At 43.5% G+C, this 20,000-nt stretch overlaps 1 protein-coding gene across 4 annotated transcripts in view; it reads right to left on the bottom strand.

Moving 5' to 3' along the window:
* Nucleotides 1-20,000, bottom strand: part of LOC122809626 (cytochrome P450 2F2-like) — a 916,584-nt gene that overhangs the window by 551,563 nt on the left and 345,021 nt on the right. The gene's annotated exons all lie outside the window — the stretch shown is intronic.

Genomic DNA, 20,000 nt, shown 5'->3' with positions numbered 1-20,000 from the left:
GCAGTGTTGTCCATATGCCCTACAGATAGAATGCATGTTGAGCAAATGTGCATGGGCATCATAGGGGACTGAGCCATCTACATTGCTGTACAGTGTGATGTACAGACACTGTGCCATTGCATGGCATCATGAGGCATCTATATTGCTAAACAGTGCATGTTATGTACACATTGCATATCCAAAACTGCATGCATACCCATGACATACCTGTGGATTGTGACCTATGATGCTGAGGTGTATACACACCCAACCATGCTGTGTCATGTGACAGGTCACTGAAGGACATACAGATGACACCCCTGCATGATGACTACAGAGTGTTAGCTGCCTGGCAACCATGTCCACACATATCGGACCTGTCACCTCACCATTTCACACATGACATTGATGTACCATGCACACAAGGTGCACAGCTAACAGTGATGTCCTACGGCAGGGGGGAAAGTAAAGTTTCTGTGGCCTGGTGTCACTGTCAGTGGAATCTGTGAAGGTGACTACTGTCATGCTATGACACAGACATCATGTTCAACACATCTTATGAGGTACATGTCACTGACACCTCCACTAGCTGTGCATAGTCATTTATGATGTGCAGCATACCACATCTCCTGTACAATCGGTCTAGTACGGCTGTACTTGGACCATGTTTGGACAAAGTGGGACAGGGTGTATCCACATCCTGTCTTCTGTGTGGCTACGTGTCTCTGGCCATCCCCCATGGCCATGTGTGCACATGTGTTGGTCATGTATGTGATGGCCGTCTATCACACACGTCTGTGTTGTCCCATATGACATACACCCATAGATGTTGGTTATGTCAACATCCACAAGGCTATGCAGACAACAGCTGTATGTGTGGTATGTGGGGTATGGGTTATGGGAAATTGTGACAATATTGCAACCAAAATGCTACGTGTCTCAGACATGTTGGATGGAACATCACAATGTGTGATACCATTGCAGGGGCATATAACACAATGGTGACGCCTGTGGTCTGCCCATATCACTGCTCACTGTGCGGTACTGGTTTGTGCACCACACATTTTGTTCCACTGTATAGTACATATGCCTCCATTGTAGAACACCTCCACCGTTGTATGCACAGCTGGATACACATGTAGCAATGACAAATACTGTAGTTTCATGTCTGTGTATCATTTCAGTTGTATATATTGCATATGGGTGGCCTGTGTGGATGATGGGTGATGCGACCTGTATATCCATGTATTAACTGGCCACATGGCGAATAGATCTATGCTTTGACATGCCTGATACCGATGATAGTCTCACCTGCAACGGACTCTTGTCTGTGTAGCATGCCAGAGGTACCTGTATAGGATGACACAGCAGTATGAACATTATCCATGACTGTATGACAGCCACAGGGTGCACAGTGCAGGTTAACACATTCACCTGTACAATAGCATATAGTCAGCACATGTGTGCATACCATACCTCTCAACCTCTTAGAACAATAAATGTGGACAAAGCCTACTATGATGGGGACATATAGGGACAACTGTGACATATTGCTCTTTCTAACTTAGATATTTGATAGACCAATAGGTTTGCATGCACATGGGTTTGACACAAAATGTTCAGTCGTAAACACAACTGTATGTCATCATTTAATGACTCCATTCCTCAGCTATTTGCCAGAAAGGGACAGATATTAAGGGGAACACACCGACAATATGAGGCAGACATCTGGACATCCTGCAAATACCCATACAGTTCAGAGGTATGGTGCATACACAGGGTGGCATAAAGCATGTGTGTCCATATACCTTGCATATGTTGTTGCATTACATGATGTACACTGACACATGTACGTACATTGGATATACTGGCCATATGTTCAGTACTGACTTACCAGGCAACTCCAGGCTCATTGGTTGGGAGACACCCACCTCCACGATGGCAGCTAGTGTTTGTCGGGGCTGTTCCGAGGGTGTTCCCAGACTGGCCAGTAGCTCCTCTGTGTGTGTGAGTGGAGGCTGGGTTGGTGGCCCACCACCCGTTCCACCTTGTTCCCTGGCGATTGCAGTGGCATGCTGTTTTGAATGACGTATCAGGTCCATGCAGTGTCTGCGCACCTGCTGGTAGGTGCGGTTCTGGCCACCCACTTCGTTGACCCTCCTGCGAAAATCCTGCCACAGGTCATCCCACTGCTATGCATGTTGTTGCACATGGCTAAATAACACCTCGTAGTTCTCATGGAGGTACGGGATTACAACATCATCCTCCTGTCAGCTATATGCTGGTAGGCTTGTACGTGGCATTATCTGTAAGACATGATGAAGGTGACAGGTCACATTTACAGACATGTACAGTGATACTGCTGCACATACATTCTAGTACATTTGCACAGTTATCTTTGCAAATCAACATGACACTAACATGACTGGCATGTATATGTCACACACATGTAACACCCAGTATGCATTGGATATCATCCCCATATATATGTGTCACCTCATTAGTGTTCCTACTGCATGTGACGTCAGTCTCCATGTGGGCATGTCTGTTTGCCTGCACTGGTGTTCTTACCTATCCACTCATGCCTGATGTATCCATGGTAATGCTGTTGACCTTGATGCTGTGGATATGTCACATATCAACACAGACACAGCCTTACTGGACTTGGGCAGTGACAATGCACCATGTACGCATGGAAACCTGTACATGCATCTGTTTTTCCATAAATATCTACACTGCATTGTACAGCTGTTCAACATCCTGCCACAGATCACCTGTGTTGCACATGTGATAGACATGGGACAATGGCTAGTCGGACATCATTCGCAGGTAAGGTTATCAGCTATAGCATGTATGGGCTGGGTTTCCTAGCTGTATCTGACACCCATTACACCACCACGAGGGGCATCAGTGACACAATACTGATCCAGATAGATGATACTACATCTACCATATGGCCATCACACTATGTATGACAGGGATGATATGTTTAGCTATGTGGACAGGACTGCATGGTATGGTGGGAGTATGTCACAGGTATGGCACAGGGATCTGTCCAGCATGTGGCCATCCTAGTCATAGGACAGTGGTTGCCCATGACATATGTCTTTCAGATCAGGCTATGGACATGTAGCATGTCTAACAGCATAGGGTGGCATATGTCTGTATGCAAGGTGGATAGCATGCTGCATACTGGAGGTGAGTATTGTGGAGACTGGTATCGGCCATCCACGCATGGGCCCTACCCCTGGAGGGTGATGTGTATTCCAATATTGGTCACATGGGTGCTGTGTATGCCTGTCCAATGATCTCCGTGCTCATGGATACCACCCTGTCATGTTATGGGTACCTCGAATGACTACCTAAAGGGCCAGGGGAGATGTCTCCAGCTCAGGGAGGTGTACTACACTACACCATCCCTAACACAATGTACATGCTGTTGATCACAGCCTAGGTATTTCTTAATGGGTACGGGGGTATTCCCCTAGTGGTGTCATTGCTGATATCATCCACCAGAATGTGCACATATATCACACACATCACACACACAGCACATTCTGTATGTTGTTCACAACACTGTGACAACAATTGCCCATAGGTCATGGCCATTCACATCCTCACATACACAGATGGCTGACATTTGTCTGTGTGTTATGGACTACAATGCGGATGGGGTACAACACATTAACCCTGGTTTACTGTAGCTGACACTGTGTGATATGCACATGTCACTGTAGCACCTTTGGTAGTTGTGAGTCTGTCAACAGACCACTAGTAGAACACTCCTATGACATAAACAGGCATCTGTAGCCAAACATCCATACTGTCTTGCACATCTATACTGCTAACATCTACATTGATAATGGTTCATGGATCTGCAGACCATACCCGGCAGTGTTCTGATGCGGTGCCACCAATCATGACTGTTGTCAACACTTGTGGGTTGATATTATACAACACCCTATCTGTAATGTATGGGCATGCTCAGCACTTGTTCAGAGATTCTTGGCACGTTATGAGCTACTGCTTAGTTTAGCACCCATTTCACACCAGTCCTCACAGGTATACTATCTGTCCATACATTTCCAGCTTGATAACTGTACAACAGCTGTCATACACACATCACTCACATACTTTGTGAGATGTGGTGGTTTCTACGGCCTTTTCACCTGCCACGTACCACTTATATACAGGCATGTCCAACTGGCATGTACCAGTGCTATTGCCTGTCACTATGATGACTATGTTGTACATGTGGCAGTAGAGCTATTCTCATGTACACAGTCAATGCACACCTTCCAACATACAACAGTACAGCCTGTGGGGGATGCACATATGCAGCCTTCCTGAGGGTTATACTGACACCAACACTAACTGCACCTGACAGTCATGCGGGGTTGTGCAATATTGGCAATGCACCCCACACATCACATAGCCCCACATGATCCCCACCACAGGCCACACATACGGAGACACCTTGCACAGTACCCCTACATACTCTGTGTGGGCACCAATGACAGCCCACATTGCCAAACACAACCACACCAACCTATAGCCCACAGACACATGTGCCCATCACATACAGCCAATAGGGTGTCATAACATACACAACTCACCTGTCTTAGGTGACTGTCAGCAGTCACACTGCTGTTCCACTCAGCAGGCTACACAAGGTGATAGTCACTTACATCCTGCTGTCCAGTAACTGGTTCTGCAACATAACCTATGCACACATGCCACAAGTTTGCAGGTACGATGTGACTCCTCTTCCATGTTTTATGACTGAAGTTGTCACTCAGGGCACAGACTACGTGTGCAGGGACATGCAATAGCCCACCTGTATTGTCACCCTGATGGTGTGGTCCACGCCCTGGGAAGCATTTTGCGGTCATCCAGACCTGTTACCACTGTACTACGAACGACTGTGTCACTCCCAACAGTTGTCCATGCTTCTGCTCTCATACCACAGGCATCTAGTATACATCCACTTTGACAGACCCGGCCAAACAACATGATGCTGTGGCACAGCTGACCTGCACCTGTCAGCCCTGGGAGTACGGATCACATGTTGGACTCTTGCTGCTTTTATACTGCCTGTCTTGCACAGTGCCCAATAACAGTCACCACCAGAACGGGAACTGGCTAGCGAAGCATGTGGTCATGTCACACAATGTTTGACATCATCCTCTGTGATGCACGTAGGCAAGGCACACCTGATACTGCACCCACTGCAATATCTCTGCAGTGACTGGGACCTGCCTCTTGGCTCTGCAGAGCACACCTGCAATGACTGGTTATAGACAGACTGTACCTCTCAGGCACGTACCTGGACTGGCACACCCACAGCTGAGGTGTCCCCATATTCCACTATGTTGTACACACATCCCAGCTGGTTACTTAGCACAATGCATCACAGGTGCTCTACATGCATATAACTGTGTCCGGAACTACTGCTGCTACTAATGTGAGACTGACAGTAACCCACACTTAACTGTGATAACCGCACATGTACTGACACGTAAGGCATACACTGTGCGTGAGTCATAACCGCCGCTCAGCTGGTTCGACCCATACACCACCTCCAAGACCAACAGTATCCTTGACATGGACACTACCAACATGTGACTGCTGTTCCACATCTGGGGTTATCCCTTCATTGGTGGAATCCAAACATCTGCTACCCACCCTTGTTAGCCACATACCGGCACCACACACTTCACGGAATACACAGTAGATGAGTACTACAACACCAACTACAGATGTCGTATGACAGCGGTAGTTGTTGTTGTGACACACGTGCAGGTGGACAATGCACATGCAAATGCTGAGACATACCCCAGTGCACTTCAATAGCATGCACATGACAATGTGGTTCATGTTATTCCACACAGAGCCATGATGGTACACACCAGATTACAGACGACACTCTGGGGGTGCGCTCCCACGGACACACTTTACAACAACAGATGGGGGCTGGTACAGAGTGGTGTACATTCCCATGGGTGGGGTGACTCACTGGTCAGCCTCAGTAGGGTCACAGGATCCCTCATCACATACTCCATAACTAGCTACGTACACATTACTGCAACACATTCCGAGATGTACCACAAGGCATTATGGTGGTATGTCAGTAGTTGTATGCAATACCCACATCTGCTCACACATACAACTGTCTCTCTGGAACATGACAGTAACAGGTCATGTTGGCAACATGCTGTCTGATGGCTTTATTGCTAACATTACACCCTCTCACTCCCTGCAGGGCCACATTCCTTGCAGGTACATTGCGGTGTTCCTGCAGTCACACCTACACAGTACTGACCTGCACTCTATATGTCCTAGGACACAGGCCCCTTGTCACCCTGCAATATCCCAGGCTGTGATGTCCACAGAACTCTGAACAGCATGTCTCCCCACTGGGACACCATATTCAGTAATAGCCTTGTACCAGACATTGTGGCCCCTGACTGGCACACAGCGACAGTAACACTCCACACAGGTGGTGCCACACTGCACGACTGGGACTATTGTCCTACACACCTCACTGGATTGTTATGCATGGCTATAGGGCACATCATCATGGACATCATTCGTTGAGTCTTTGTTGTGCTCCAGTCCTTTGATGCCAGCTGGGTTGGTCTTGTTGGGGCCACAGCATGCCTCCTACACCTGTTGAACACCTTTCCTACAGCCGCCAGAGTAGTTGATGATGACACGGGTGTCCACACAGTCTGCATTGTCCTCTTGCTGCCATTCAGCACCGTTCTCCATTCTGGTATTGACTACATACACATCCACCTGTACATCACAACTTATGTCTCCGGATGTTATAATAAAAGCCAAGTGAAAGCACTCCAAATACACCAAAAAATCCAGAAATGAGTGCAGCGAGCCAAAACAGGAAACCCGAAGATTAAATCCACTCAATTTATTGACAACAGCACTAAAAAGCATAATACTTGGACTTAATCAGATACATAAAATTAAGACCATTCATCTCTTAAATACCTAAGTTAAAATCAATTAACCAATGACATATTAATAAAACATTTAAATGGGCAAATCAGTGTACTCTCTAGGCTCATAAATATTCATGATTCAACATTTAATATATTCCCTTACTACTCAATGCTTGTCTATTTGATAAATTGAATTAAAAAGCTTAAATAAATATACCAAATATATCCATATATTACCTTTCATTTGTAAATAAATAAATAAATACATAAAAAGCATCAATAAAATACATTTGTGCATGAATAAAAAAACTGCATATAAAATCTCATAGTGGTTGGCTCCCTCTAGTGTCAAAATTCATAATTACCATTAAATTCTATTAGCTCTTAGTTTTAATAATGGTAATATTGTTAAAAAATCATTAAGACCTGTTTTTTTCCCCGCATCCAGGGTAACTTACCACCATAATTCTTTACTTTCTAAAATATCCTCCCAGGGACCCCCACTAATATCTTGCCTGGTTTGTTCCAATACAAAAAAATGAAAATTATATCCTGTACAATCTCTAGAATGTTTATAAAGTGCATTAGTATCTTTTGCTTTGGAGATATCATAGGTATGTTTGTATATTCTTTTTTTTAATGTTCTTTCGGTTTTACCTACGTAAAATGATTGACAGTTTTGACATACCACAAGGTATACCACTCCTCTAGTATCACAACTATAAAGACCCTTACTTCTAATCCATCTCATCCTACTTTCCAAATAAATTTCACCCTTATTTATAATATAGGGGCATTGGTTGCATCTTCCACATTTATATGTCCTTGTTCTTCCATTTCCTGTTGATACTGAATTAATACCTGACCTTTCCAAAATTTTCCTTATACTCTGGGAATTTTTATATATCACCTTTGGACTTATTTTAGATATTTCCTCAATATCTGTGAGTGATAATAATTTATCCCATTCCCTCTGTAGTATATCCCTCACCTTATGATTAATAACTTTAAATTCTACCACTAAACCTCTTTGAAACCCCTCTGATGGGTTTTCATACTTATATCCTTCCTCTTGGATATTCTTATTGTACCCCATACCTTTAATAGGTTTGAACCTATCTAGTCTACCTTTTTCCACTTCATTCCTTATTTTATCTACAAAAATTTTGGGGTAACCTCTATCTAAAAACATTTTCTCCAACAAATCACATTCTTTTAAAAAATCTGTATCCAAGCTAGTCATTCTAGAACCCCTAACTAATTGCCCCTTTACTATATTTCTTTTACAATGTAGGGGATGGGCACTTTCATAATGTAGGAAAGAATTACAAAAAGTACTTTTCCTAAACACTTTAGTTTCATATTTTTGATTAGTTTTATATATCTCCACATCTAGATATTGAAAGCTATCAGGGGTAACATTATAAGTAAACCTTAAGAAGTTATTGGTTTTATTTAAGTAGTCCATAATTTCTAAAAATTTGTCCTGTCCGCCAGTCCAGAGGATAACTATGTCATCCAAAAATCTGCAATATAATATCCAATATTTTTGAAATGTGGAATTCAAAATGAATTTCTCTTCCCATTTGGATAACACTATATTTGCATATATGGGGGCACATGCTGCCCTCATAGAGACACCTTGTATTTGCTGAAAGAATTCACCATCAAAAATAAGAAAATTATACTTCAAGATTACCTCCATAAGAGCTACAATTGCTATTTTTTCATTCTGTGTCAATACTTTATCTTGAAAAATGGTTTCTTCAAACATTTCCATACCTTTATGGTATGGTATACTTGAGAACAAATCTACTATATCAATAGTGACAAACAATAAATCATCTCTGTAAAGCTCAGGTGTAAGTTCCTTCAATAAATCCCAAGAATCTTTAAGAATGGTTCTATTATTTACCCATATATGCTTTGTTTTTAAATCCACATATTTTGCCAATGGTAATGTTTTAGAACCATCCGCAGACACAATTGGCCTGAGGGGTGGGTCAATAGGATTTTTATGGATTTTGGGAATGCCAAAAATAGAAGCTATTCTCGGGATGTTATGCAATGTGGCTAATGGATGGGACACACACTGAGGGTGGCATACCATATCACATACTGCAATCCAGTTACACTTGGCTTACCGCAGTCCTCAGTCATGGGGCCCCCATGTTCGGTATATGCTTCCCTGAGGTACAGGCTACCACTGAGGGGACTTCACTGCCTAGCTTTACAGACCATTGCATACCCAGCACTGTTGTTGCTCCACCAGCTGATACAGACCCCATCCATACGGGTGTCACTGTGACAGATACCGATATGAACATCATGGCCTCTACCTGCATGATACTTGGTGTGAACATCACCTTTGCAGTACACCATCCACCCACTGGTTATCGCATAGGTGTTAGTCCACTACATACATGTTGCATTGTACATGTTTTTAAGACACATGTATGTTGCACACACTCCTGTGATTACCACATTGCTACTGTGGCATGGATATCCTTCTACGTGTTCACACATGTCTGTACGGGGTGTGTAGCTGGTACATAGGCACCCATTGTACCTATGAACACCGGACATATACACACATCCATGGGTACAACACTCCACATAGGGTATACCTTACACAACAGCTTTACATAACCCAACATTAAAATGCCATGATGTTTATTGGGCTACAACTGTTAATGTATGCGGCTTATGTACAGACACCACATCTGTACACATTTGCAGACTACATACTCAGGGGTGACGTCTGCTGCAAAGACAGGGCCCATGTCTGCAAATATGTTTATGGATATACTCCGCATACATGACATACACAATAGCCACTATGACCATGATGCTCATGGATATATGCACACATGCGACAGTGTGTGGCATGTGCTTGGGGGTTGCATTCCCAGACTGGACACTCACCATGCTTTGGGACATGATTCCTATGTACATCACGCATGGACAGTCAGTAGCAGTGTTCATGTGATACCTCGCTTGCTGAATGGTGGACACATGTACGCCAGGGATCACTGCAGTGGCTGTGCTGTGCAGTGGTGCAGGTTACACATGGCTCTTCTGTTCACAGGACACTACCCTAGAGAAGTGCCACTGGTGTGCACACTGTAGTTGTTATTACACATTGACTTGCCAGACTGCATGGTACCCCACTATGAGCCTGTGGAGCTATTACATGTCCTTTGTGCATGGCTACTGGTATAGCCCTTCCAGTTAGATTGGCTGTCACGCTATTACAATGTCCCGTGACTACAGGCCATATGTATACTGTTATTGTACACGCCAATCATGTTCATGCTTGTCTGTAACATCTCTTCTGCTATTCTAGTATGGGAGTAATGTTTGCATCCTTTGCAAATGCACAGAGTGGAGTACATAGTTATTTCATCATAACTGTTTATACATATCTTAATTACATACTACTCACATCACTATATGATACCTTTGTTATGCATCATATGCCTGTTCTCCTGTGTAACATATCTGATGTATCAATCTACTGTACTATACATTACGCATGTTTTACATGGTATCCCATAATTCAATGCATACTTGCACAGAGGGTCCACCTTAGACATGTCATTGACGTTATATGCCCATACACATGCGTACTGTTACAGTATATCTACATATACTATCCCCTGCAATGGCACGTACTTATTGGACATACCCTGCCACTGACGGTGGGTCGTATGACATTGTTCTGTTTAACGCTGTCATGTTGCATCCCTTGTGGTGTCTGTGCTGTTTACCATGTGGCCCACTGCTGGAAGCACATCTTCTACAAGCATTAGTACGATCAGCGAGACATCACTACATAAATACCATTCCCCACTTTATGCATGGCGGACACTTTTAATTACTGCAAACCAGGCTATGCATACACTGACATTACGTAATACAGAACATACTATACATACAGTTAGTGTTCTACATACCTTGATATCGTTCTGGTGTTTCGTCTCTATCTCGCTGTTCTGTATCACTCTTTCAACTGTTATACGGTATGAGCATACAGTTTGCATATCTGGCAAGTCATCCTTATATACGTCTATACCTGCAACATGTGGTTTACTGCTGCCAGTTGGTGGTCCAGTGTGACTAATTACGTGCACTTCAGCTGTGCAGCTACTCCATTCACCAATTACGTGGCGGCAGTGGGGTATAATTGAATTCTCCACCTGGGCGTTGGCCATTTGCCCTGCCTTCGAGGAGACGGCCTGTATCGTGTTTTGTTGTGTGTAATTGCAACTGCTTTGTGTAGAGCTAAGTCTATTTTGTGGTCATGTCCCCCGTGGATTGTGTGTGACGGCTTGAGTATGTGGTTCTACCTGTGACTGCACCTGTCAACCCCCCCATCTTATAAAGGACTATTGCAAACACCTGTAACATCGCCGTTTGTTCCGTTATACGACGGATACAATTTTGCATGGCACCTTTAAATGTGTCTCTCACAAGGTATGTCAATGGTTCAGTAGATGTAATTGGCTAACTAGATGTTTGGGCTGTGATTACAGTCTGTATTGCTATTGTTTCCAGTGTGGGGGATGTAGGCGGGTGTACGTAGCATATACGGTTTTGTGGGGCTTGCATTTCTATGTAGTCCATATATATGTATGTGGGCCCCTTCCCTAATTATAGTGCTATCACTTAATAGACTTCTGTTATGGGAATTTACTTTGGGCCGTTGTTAATTGGTTGCTATATGGTATGCAGGTGCGGTTGATACTTCCATACCTCCGGATGTACGGCGATATGTGCAGGGATATTTGTAAATGAACGCTATCCGTGTATGTTTGTCCCAGATATTTGCAGTCATTGCAGTGGTGTTGCTGTCAGACCCTCTGTCACATGACTTGCCACCTTTTCATATGGCCATAGTTGGACACTTGCGGGTCACACAGTGGTGTTTACAGGCTGACATATGGCCACGGTCAGTACACAGGATAGCACATACTTTTATCCTCATTACATACCGATTGTTTTTGGTCCTTCACTACTTATCGGTTTGCATGTAACATTTCCGTTTCTTACATACAGGCATGAGTATTTCCTACAACTATTGCATATTATGTGGGACATACTAATGTCCTAAACTGATGGACAGTTGCCCTTTCTAATGTTTCATGTCAGGACACACCTGCCCAGGGGGGGGGCTGTCCCTCCCAATGTGGGACAGATGTTTACCACATGCCTACAGCTAGCTATACCCACACCTACCGTAATCATCTACCTCTGAGTTGCCACCTACAGACACACTATGCGGACACACACACACACACACACACTTTAGTCACATGGGAACACACATGGCACGCTCAACACACACATATACAGGCTACATCACTCACAACCACAGTTGTACACAGTACCTACGTGGACCGCACCGCCGCCAGCAGTGAGTACATGTCCTTACTATCGTCATATTGCTCGTGGTTCTACTGTTCCAGTACTGTGTTCTTTCTGTCTTTCAGCCTCCTGGTTACGCGTGTCAGTGTGTGACACATTCCATAATTGGCGGTATCCTGTTTATTTGTACCTCAAAGGTGTTTAGAATGTCGTCAACCTATCTATATATTTGCAGATGCCAGTGACCCCTTGTATATCAACATATATCACACTATCACCCTTTCTATCTGTATTATATATGTAGATATATATATATATATATATATATATATATATATATATATATATCTATGTATATATATATATATATATATATATATATGTATATATATATCTCGGACAGGGGTGATGACAGGCACGCTACACCTTTCATTGTGTGTTTGTCAGTGTATACTGTGTTTCCTGGACTCTGCACGTTTGTGTCTGTACCTGTCACATTACACACCTGCCATAGGTTAAGATTACCTCCCATCCCACTTTGTGAGGGACAGTCCCTCTTTGTGCAGTTGTGTCCTGTGAAATATTTGTTAACATAACAAATATCCTGCGACTTTGGGGCAAACATATTCCCTATAGTTTATGTCATAGTTACATAACACACTTATTATGTATCTGACCCACCTACATGTTACAGGACACAGAACACATACCAGCGACCATTATTAGACTAAGCTTTTTATCTATGCAAAACACTGACGTTCTGGTTTCCATCCTGGCCAGGAGTGTGCCATCCTGCTGACAGCTGGCCTATGTCCCACATTGGTCATTTGAACTGTGGCAACCCTACCATACGTACATCTTGCCTAGCAATAGTGTTGGGTGATTGTGTACATGACTGCCTGTTCCACTCCTGGCAGTGGTCATTTTACCCTTCAGAGCAGGCACTATTTGTTCAGGGGTGACTAATGCTGGTGTCACCTGTTCTGTACATCATTGATCGTGATCTGCGCAGTGGTCGGTGACACTTAGCCCTGTTTCACGCACATCTGTATAGTCGTATTTAAACATCGCTTACCAGCTGTGGGCAATGCTTATTCCCGCTAACGTGTGTTATACATATTCTGATGACCTGCATCTGGAATGCATTACCCGTGCCGTCGGGATTACATTACATTCCTTGCGGGATGTGGGACTGTGAACATGCACAACAGTCACTGCATGTACCACTTGGACATCTGGGGGTTGTACATGAATTATGTCAATTTGTATGTGCAGTACACTACAGCAGTTACTCCACACTACACTCACATGGATGACTCCGGTAGTTTACAACTTGATGGGTCCAGTTAATGATATGTCCATGTGATGTTTACTGGCTGTACTCCAGCACTGGGTATGTATATCACAATTAGCTACACCCGATAATTTGCTACACCTTCATATGACCGTGGATGCAGCATGCCGAGGCGACTAATGCCTGTCATGGGTACATCCCCTACCTTGACACAACATCCATGATTACATTTTGTGGAGCCCCTCAGTAACACGGCAGGTAATCTGTGATGACTGTGTGTAGGACAGTGCTTACACACATGTGCTCCTGCAATTGCCTCTGCTCCAGTACGCGACAGTTGCTTACTCGATGTTGTGGCGACGGGAGTCACTGTTTGCCCCGTTTGATGTTTTGCCTCTGACAATCGGGCGTGTACCTACCGATGTACCTGGAAACCTACACACACAGCACCGACAGATGCTGATGGGTGCATCTACTGTTCAGGTGTTGACATTTCCGTGTTCCCATGGCTGTTGCATGTACAATGTTTGAGGGCTGCCTATGTAGAATTCCACAGTGGGCCACCTATACATCACAATTTACAGGTAGTCATGTTTGTGTGCCATCCATGTTACTGTGTGTGCAGGTGGGGAGGGGTGTCCGTCCGTGGGAGCCTACACTGTCAAGGTATGTGCTATACATTCCCTCTTTGCCAAGGCATAGGCATATTGGGCATGCCTCCGTCTGCCTACTGGGGCTGGCACAGTGTGTCCGTGGTCTGGATTCCTCTGTGCCTGTGTTGGCCTTGGCACTTGCAGTGGGCTGTGAGGCCCTCCCCCATTTTGACCCTGCTGTAGCTATTTCCGCAGGATCATATTATGTAGCATGGCACATACTATGAAGATGTGGGCACATGTGCCTGGAGAGTACTGCAAGGCTCCACCAGATGTGTCCAAGCACCGGAACTGTGATTTCAGTATCCTGAACACACGCTCTATGATGATTCTGGTTTGTGCGTGTGCCTCATTATGGCGTTCTTGCATTGGTGTGTGTGCATTTCTGATGGGGGTCATCATCCACAGCTCCAGTGCATAGCCAGCATCCCCCACAAGGTGACCTTGTGTGATGTCCCCCCCCTGACAAATACCTGATACAGTTGTGAGGCATAAATCCAAAAACAAGAGCAGTTGAGTTGAAATACCTTTATAACAAACGACAAACAGTTGTGAGGCATGCCAGATATGGGAGTCGTGGTAGCTTCCAGGGCTGCCAGCACACACATCCATGATAATGCCCTGGGCATTGCACATGACCTGGCAATTGATGGAGTGGAATCCCTTGCGGTTTATGTAGCACCTACCATACTCACTGGGTGGTGGCTTAATTTGTATGTGCGTGCAGTCTATCGCACCCAGTACCTCCGGGTAGTTTGCCACACGGTGGAAGTGATGCATATTGCTGACCAGCTCCTCCTGAGTTTGGGGGAAGTTTATATGCTCATTGGCATGTGGTAACATGCCATCCAGGAACTGGTGTAGTACCCTGGATGCCGATGCCTGTGAGATCCCCATTATATCTCCAGTTGGCCTTTGAAAGGTACCTGTGGCTAGAATTCGCAAGCTTACACATACCTTCGTGTCCACTGGGATGGGTTCCCCTCTGTTTTTTCTGGTTCTCAGGCGTGACCGGCACAGCTCTACTATTTGCTGTAAGATGTCCCTGTCCACCCTGTAACGCTCTACTATCTCCAGATCATGTAGCCCCTGGTAGGTTACCCTTGGTCTGAACACTCTTCTCCTCCTCCAATGCCTACGGTGGTTGTTGGCATCATCCTCCATAACACCGTCGGTCTGTAACACATGCTGATGAATCACAGCTATGGCAGCTCCCAACATGTACATTTTAAAAGTTCCCCGTCTGTTTACACCTATGGTGCGGTGTTTGGGAATACACAGGTGTGTGTTGGGTGCTTTCACACTTTATACTGTTTTGCTGTGAACACTGATGATGTCATAGGGTGTGTATGTACGATCGTGGCTACAGGGTATCTTCTGTGTTTTATTTACGAAACCACTATTGTGCTGCCTTTGGTGTTGCATTACATTTGGATGCCGTGAATTACCTCCTGCCCTTCCGTTTACATTTGTGCACATTACACCTACCATCTGCTGGCATGCATCCAGCTGCCTGCTTTCATTTGTACTTTCCTAGACCTGGCTTATCTTGCATAATGTGTGCTATTGCCGATCTACCATGGGTTTGCTTTGCTCTGCTATGACAGTTCTCCTATCTTTGCATTCCAGGTCCTCCCCACCTTTCTTTGCAATCCTATGCCTCCCCTATCCTGTTTTGCAGGTTTCTGCATGCAGGCTTGTCTACTGCCGTTGACTGGCCGCCATGAGTTGATTGGTGTTAATTGCTCATTAGTACGCCAATTACCCTGCTTCGGCATTTCCTTCTTTTCTTCCCCTAACCTTCCTGTTTGTGCTATTGTTCGCAGTGCGTGCATCCGCTTACCGGGTTTTGGGCACGAGTTCATCCCCTTACACGTGCGCTTTCGGGCACCATGTGTGCTCTCAGCTAAACGGCTCTATACCCTCCACCCCACCCCTGTCCTTCAGCTTTGCTTAGTAACGGCCAGGCCAGATTTGCATTGCTCCAATGTGCTTACTGATACGGTGGCACACCCCTCTGCTGATGTCATATATCACCTTTGATACACTCCTCGGTGTTATAGCACTGCACCGTCAGGTACATCCTTAATCCAGTGGGACGTTTGCGATTCAGTATTACCTGCCTCATTTGCATGGCATTGACTACTAATTCATAGTTACAGCACCGAACACTGTCGCGGGCCCCTGGCAACCATTGCGCCTTGCTTGTGGTGTGCCATGCCTACCATTGCATATTATGGTGCAATCTTAATTTGTCTTTCATTGCGATTTTCTGCCATTTTTATATATTTCCTTTGTATTCCTGTTTGCACACACATGCCCTGCGGTTGTACTGTGCGTTACTGTAGACATGACATTAAATGTTGTTTTTTAGGTGTGATTGGCTCTTATGTACATTGGATGTTAGTGCCTTATATACAAATATTCCACACCAAGCTGGTTTAGATGCATTAGCTTATTGGCTAGAAGTTTCCAACTTATATAGTTTGGACTTTAATTCCTTCTTGGTTGGTCTAGCACAACACGTCCTGACCAGTAATGTCTTCTATTATAAAGAGCAATGCTTCTGGCAAACTAAAGGGACTGCTATGGGGGCTTCTTTTGCCCCCATATATGCTGATCTCTTTATGGCCTATGTTGAGAAATGCATTATATATGACAAGGAAAGGAACTATTTCTTAGCTCAGATTGACATATGGAGACGTTACCTGGATGACGTTTGGCTAGTTTGGAGGGGTGATGATTGCTCACTATTTGAATTTGTTACTTATTTGAACAATAATGTATGAGGGTTACAATTCACTGCAAATTATGACATCAACACTATTACGTTCTTGGATGTCATAATTAAGAGATCATCTGATCACACTTTGTGCACAGAAGTCTATAGGAAATTCCCCCAATATAATTCCATTCTACATGCTTCAAGTTATCATCCACCTCATATAGCACGCAACATTCCAAAGTCCCAATTTATACATGCTAAACGCATTTGTTCTGATAGTACTACCTTTGGTAAGCACAAAGCAGATTTGACTAATAGATTCAAGCTTCAGGGTTACAAGACTGGTGACATTTCAGTGGCCAGTCATCAAGTCAGTTCCATGGAGAGATCGGATCTCCTTATATACAGGGAACATACCAACAGACCTTCCCAACCCATCAGATTCACAACCACGTATGCCAGGAATTCTAATCGTCTTACCCAAAGTGTACGTAGACATTGGAACATACTTCAATGTGACTCTGACATTGCGAACATCATTCCGGATAGTTGTTTATTTTCTTATAGGAAAGGAAAAAATTTAAATTCTTTTTTTAATCATTATAAACACAGGGACACTGGGACCAATGAACTTGTACAAATATTATCAGGTGAGCCTCTATATGGGTGCTTCCCTTGTGGACATTGTACCAATTGCCAATACATTGATAAATCCAAACATTTTTCTAGTCGTAATTGTCCCAGAGTGTTTGACTTGAACTTTTTTGCTAATTGTTCAAGTGATTGGATTATTTATTTGGCCACATGCAACTGTGGCTCCTTTTATGTGGGACAGACATCATGACCTCTCAAAATACGCATTTCTGAACACATTAGTAATATTAAACAAAAAAGAACACAGAATGCTCTCTACAAACATCAATTAGTTCATTCTACAGCCAAGTTTATGTTAATTATTATTGATATTATACATGGGAATCATGCTAACAAAACAGGATGGCATTCTATATTAAATGCTAAAGAAAAGAAATGGATCATCAGACTGGGAGGGTTATTCCCCCCTGGTCTTAATGAACATCTTTAAGCCTTGACCAATAGACTGCTTGCATACTAGATATAAACATCTGTGTATTTTTTGATTTTTGTACACTGAGGAAGGCTGTGTTTTTCCAGCCGAAACCGGTCTGTATTTTGCTGTTTATATGTTTATTTAAATACAGCTTTCATGTCTCTAGTCACTGTTTGCTGGCTTTTTTTGTTCCTGGTTCATTTTGTTTTCTGAGCCGCGCAATTGCCTATGCGCAGGGGGTTCGTTTACTGTGTTACATCTTTTATTGTGCAATTGGCTGTGTATTTGGCCATTGGCATATGTTAACTTTGTAATACATGTGTCTGGTCCGCTTCCATAACTCCGATGTTCTGTTTGGGAAAATGTAAACCATGTTTTTTGGTTTACATTTCCATGGGCTTGCGCTACGCCTGCACCACTTTGTGAATTGTTATATGCCTTCATTAGCATGGTGCGACACTGCGCATGGGGTGATTTGCATACCTATGTTGAGGGCTGTGTAGCTCTGGCGTACGCCGGTAGTGCACGTCTGATTGGTTCATACCTGAATCGCTCGGCAGATATATTTGGCGTTACACCGCCTACGCTACACCTGCGTCTGGTGCAAGCTTCATGAATCCGGGGGAGTGTGTTGTTTTCAAGACTAGATGGAAGTGGGAGGGGTGAGTGCAGTGGTCCTTGATTAGTGACAGAACTGACTGGATAAAATGAGTGCTGAACTGAGTCTCCATGATCTCTTTGTTGTTTGAAGTAGAAGGACTTAGTGTAATGGCATGGCCAGAGTGTAACATCTTATTTAGAGAAGACCAAAACAGTGTGGGGTTCTTTTGGAGCTTTTGTTGGAGATTACTGTAGAATGCTTTCTTGACATATTTAAAAATGATCTTGGCATAGACTCTAAGATATATAAAATCTTGTTAGGCATGTTGTGTTTTATTCTTATACCATTCTTTCCATGCTGTATCTCTTTGCAGCATGAACTGTTTGATCTCTTATGTCATCCATTGTGCTTTGTTAGTTTTTACCTTTCTTGTCCTAAATGGTTCTAAACCATTTGGTATTTTCAGAAAGGTATAACTGAAGTGAGTATCTGCTTCATCTAGGGACATTATTCTTAATACATTCCAGTTGTAGTGGGACAAGGCTGTAATAAATGTGCATTTCTAAAATTTGGTTAAATTGCATACTTATTTATGTTATTTGCTTGGGTGAACCATGTTGTTTCCTTATACAGGTTGGGAGGTGGTCCCATACAGTATCTGGTAAGCAACCAGACAATTTTATATTATGGGGTTTGTTTGCCAATATCCCTTTCAGTGTGGCCTGCTTGTTAGTGCATTTGTTGATTCTGGTGGTGGATATTATTAGTTAGGTGAAGCCAAATAAGTGACTAGATTCCTTGGGGTTGCTGCTGGTTTTGGATTACCAGTCTATATTTAGGTCACATAAGTTGAAGGTTTCCTGGGGAATGTTGTCAGATATGCAGTGTGGGATAATTTTGCCTGTGGTAATGTTTTTCCTGGAGGGATGTTTACTTCTGAGATACATATATATTTCTTTTGGTCGATTTTGAGGCATGTAATCAGAAGGTGAGCCTTTTTAAATTCTGGGATATTTAGATGGGCTGGAGTTTTTCTAAGTTGTTTTATAAATAGCAATACTACTTGCTCTTTTAAGGTTTCTATCTGTTCTGAATGGGGTGAACCTGGGGAAGAATTTTATTGTCAATTATTTCTTGTTTTAGCCAGGTTTCAGTGGCAATTAGAATGTTGGGGGAATAAACAGTTTTTGAGTCAGAAGACATAGTAATACATAGATAAAAGAGGGTGTTTGGGGGAATCAGACTATTCACTACATTTTTGTATGACAAAATTTTTAATCAGCACATGTAAAAGGGATTTTCTGTTTGTCTTGTTTCATTTGCATTGTGATATTTAGCGTTTTTTTCCTTTCC

The sequence above is a fragment of the Protopterus annectens genome, chromosome 8.part0, assembly GCF_019279795.1.
Source record: "Protopterus annectens isolate FY-2018-M chromosome 8.part0, PAN1.0, whole genome shotgun sequence".
NCBI classification, from domain to species: domain Eukaryota; kingdom Metazoa; phylum Chordata; order Ceratodontiformes; family Protopteridae; genus Protopterus; species Protopterus annectens.
Note: the sequence above shows the minus strand (reverse complement) of the source record. Positions and strands in the feature narration are given on the sequence as shown.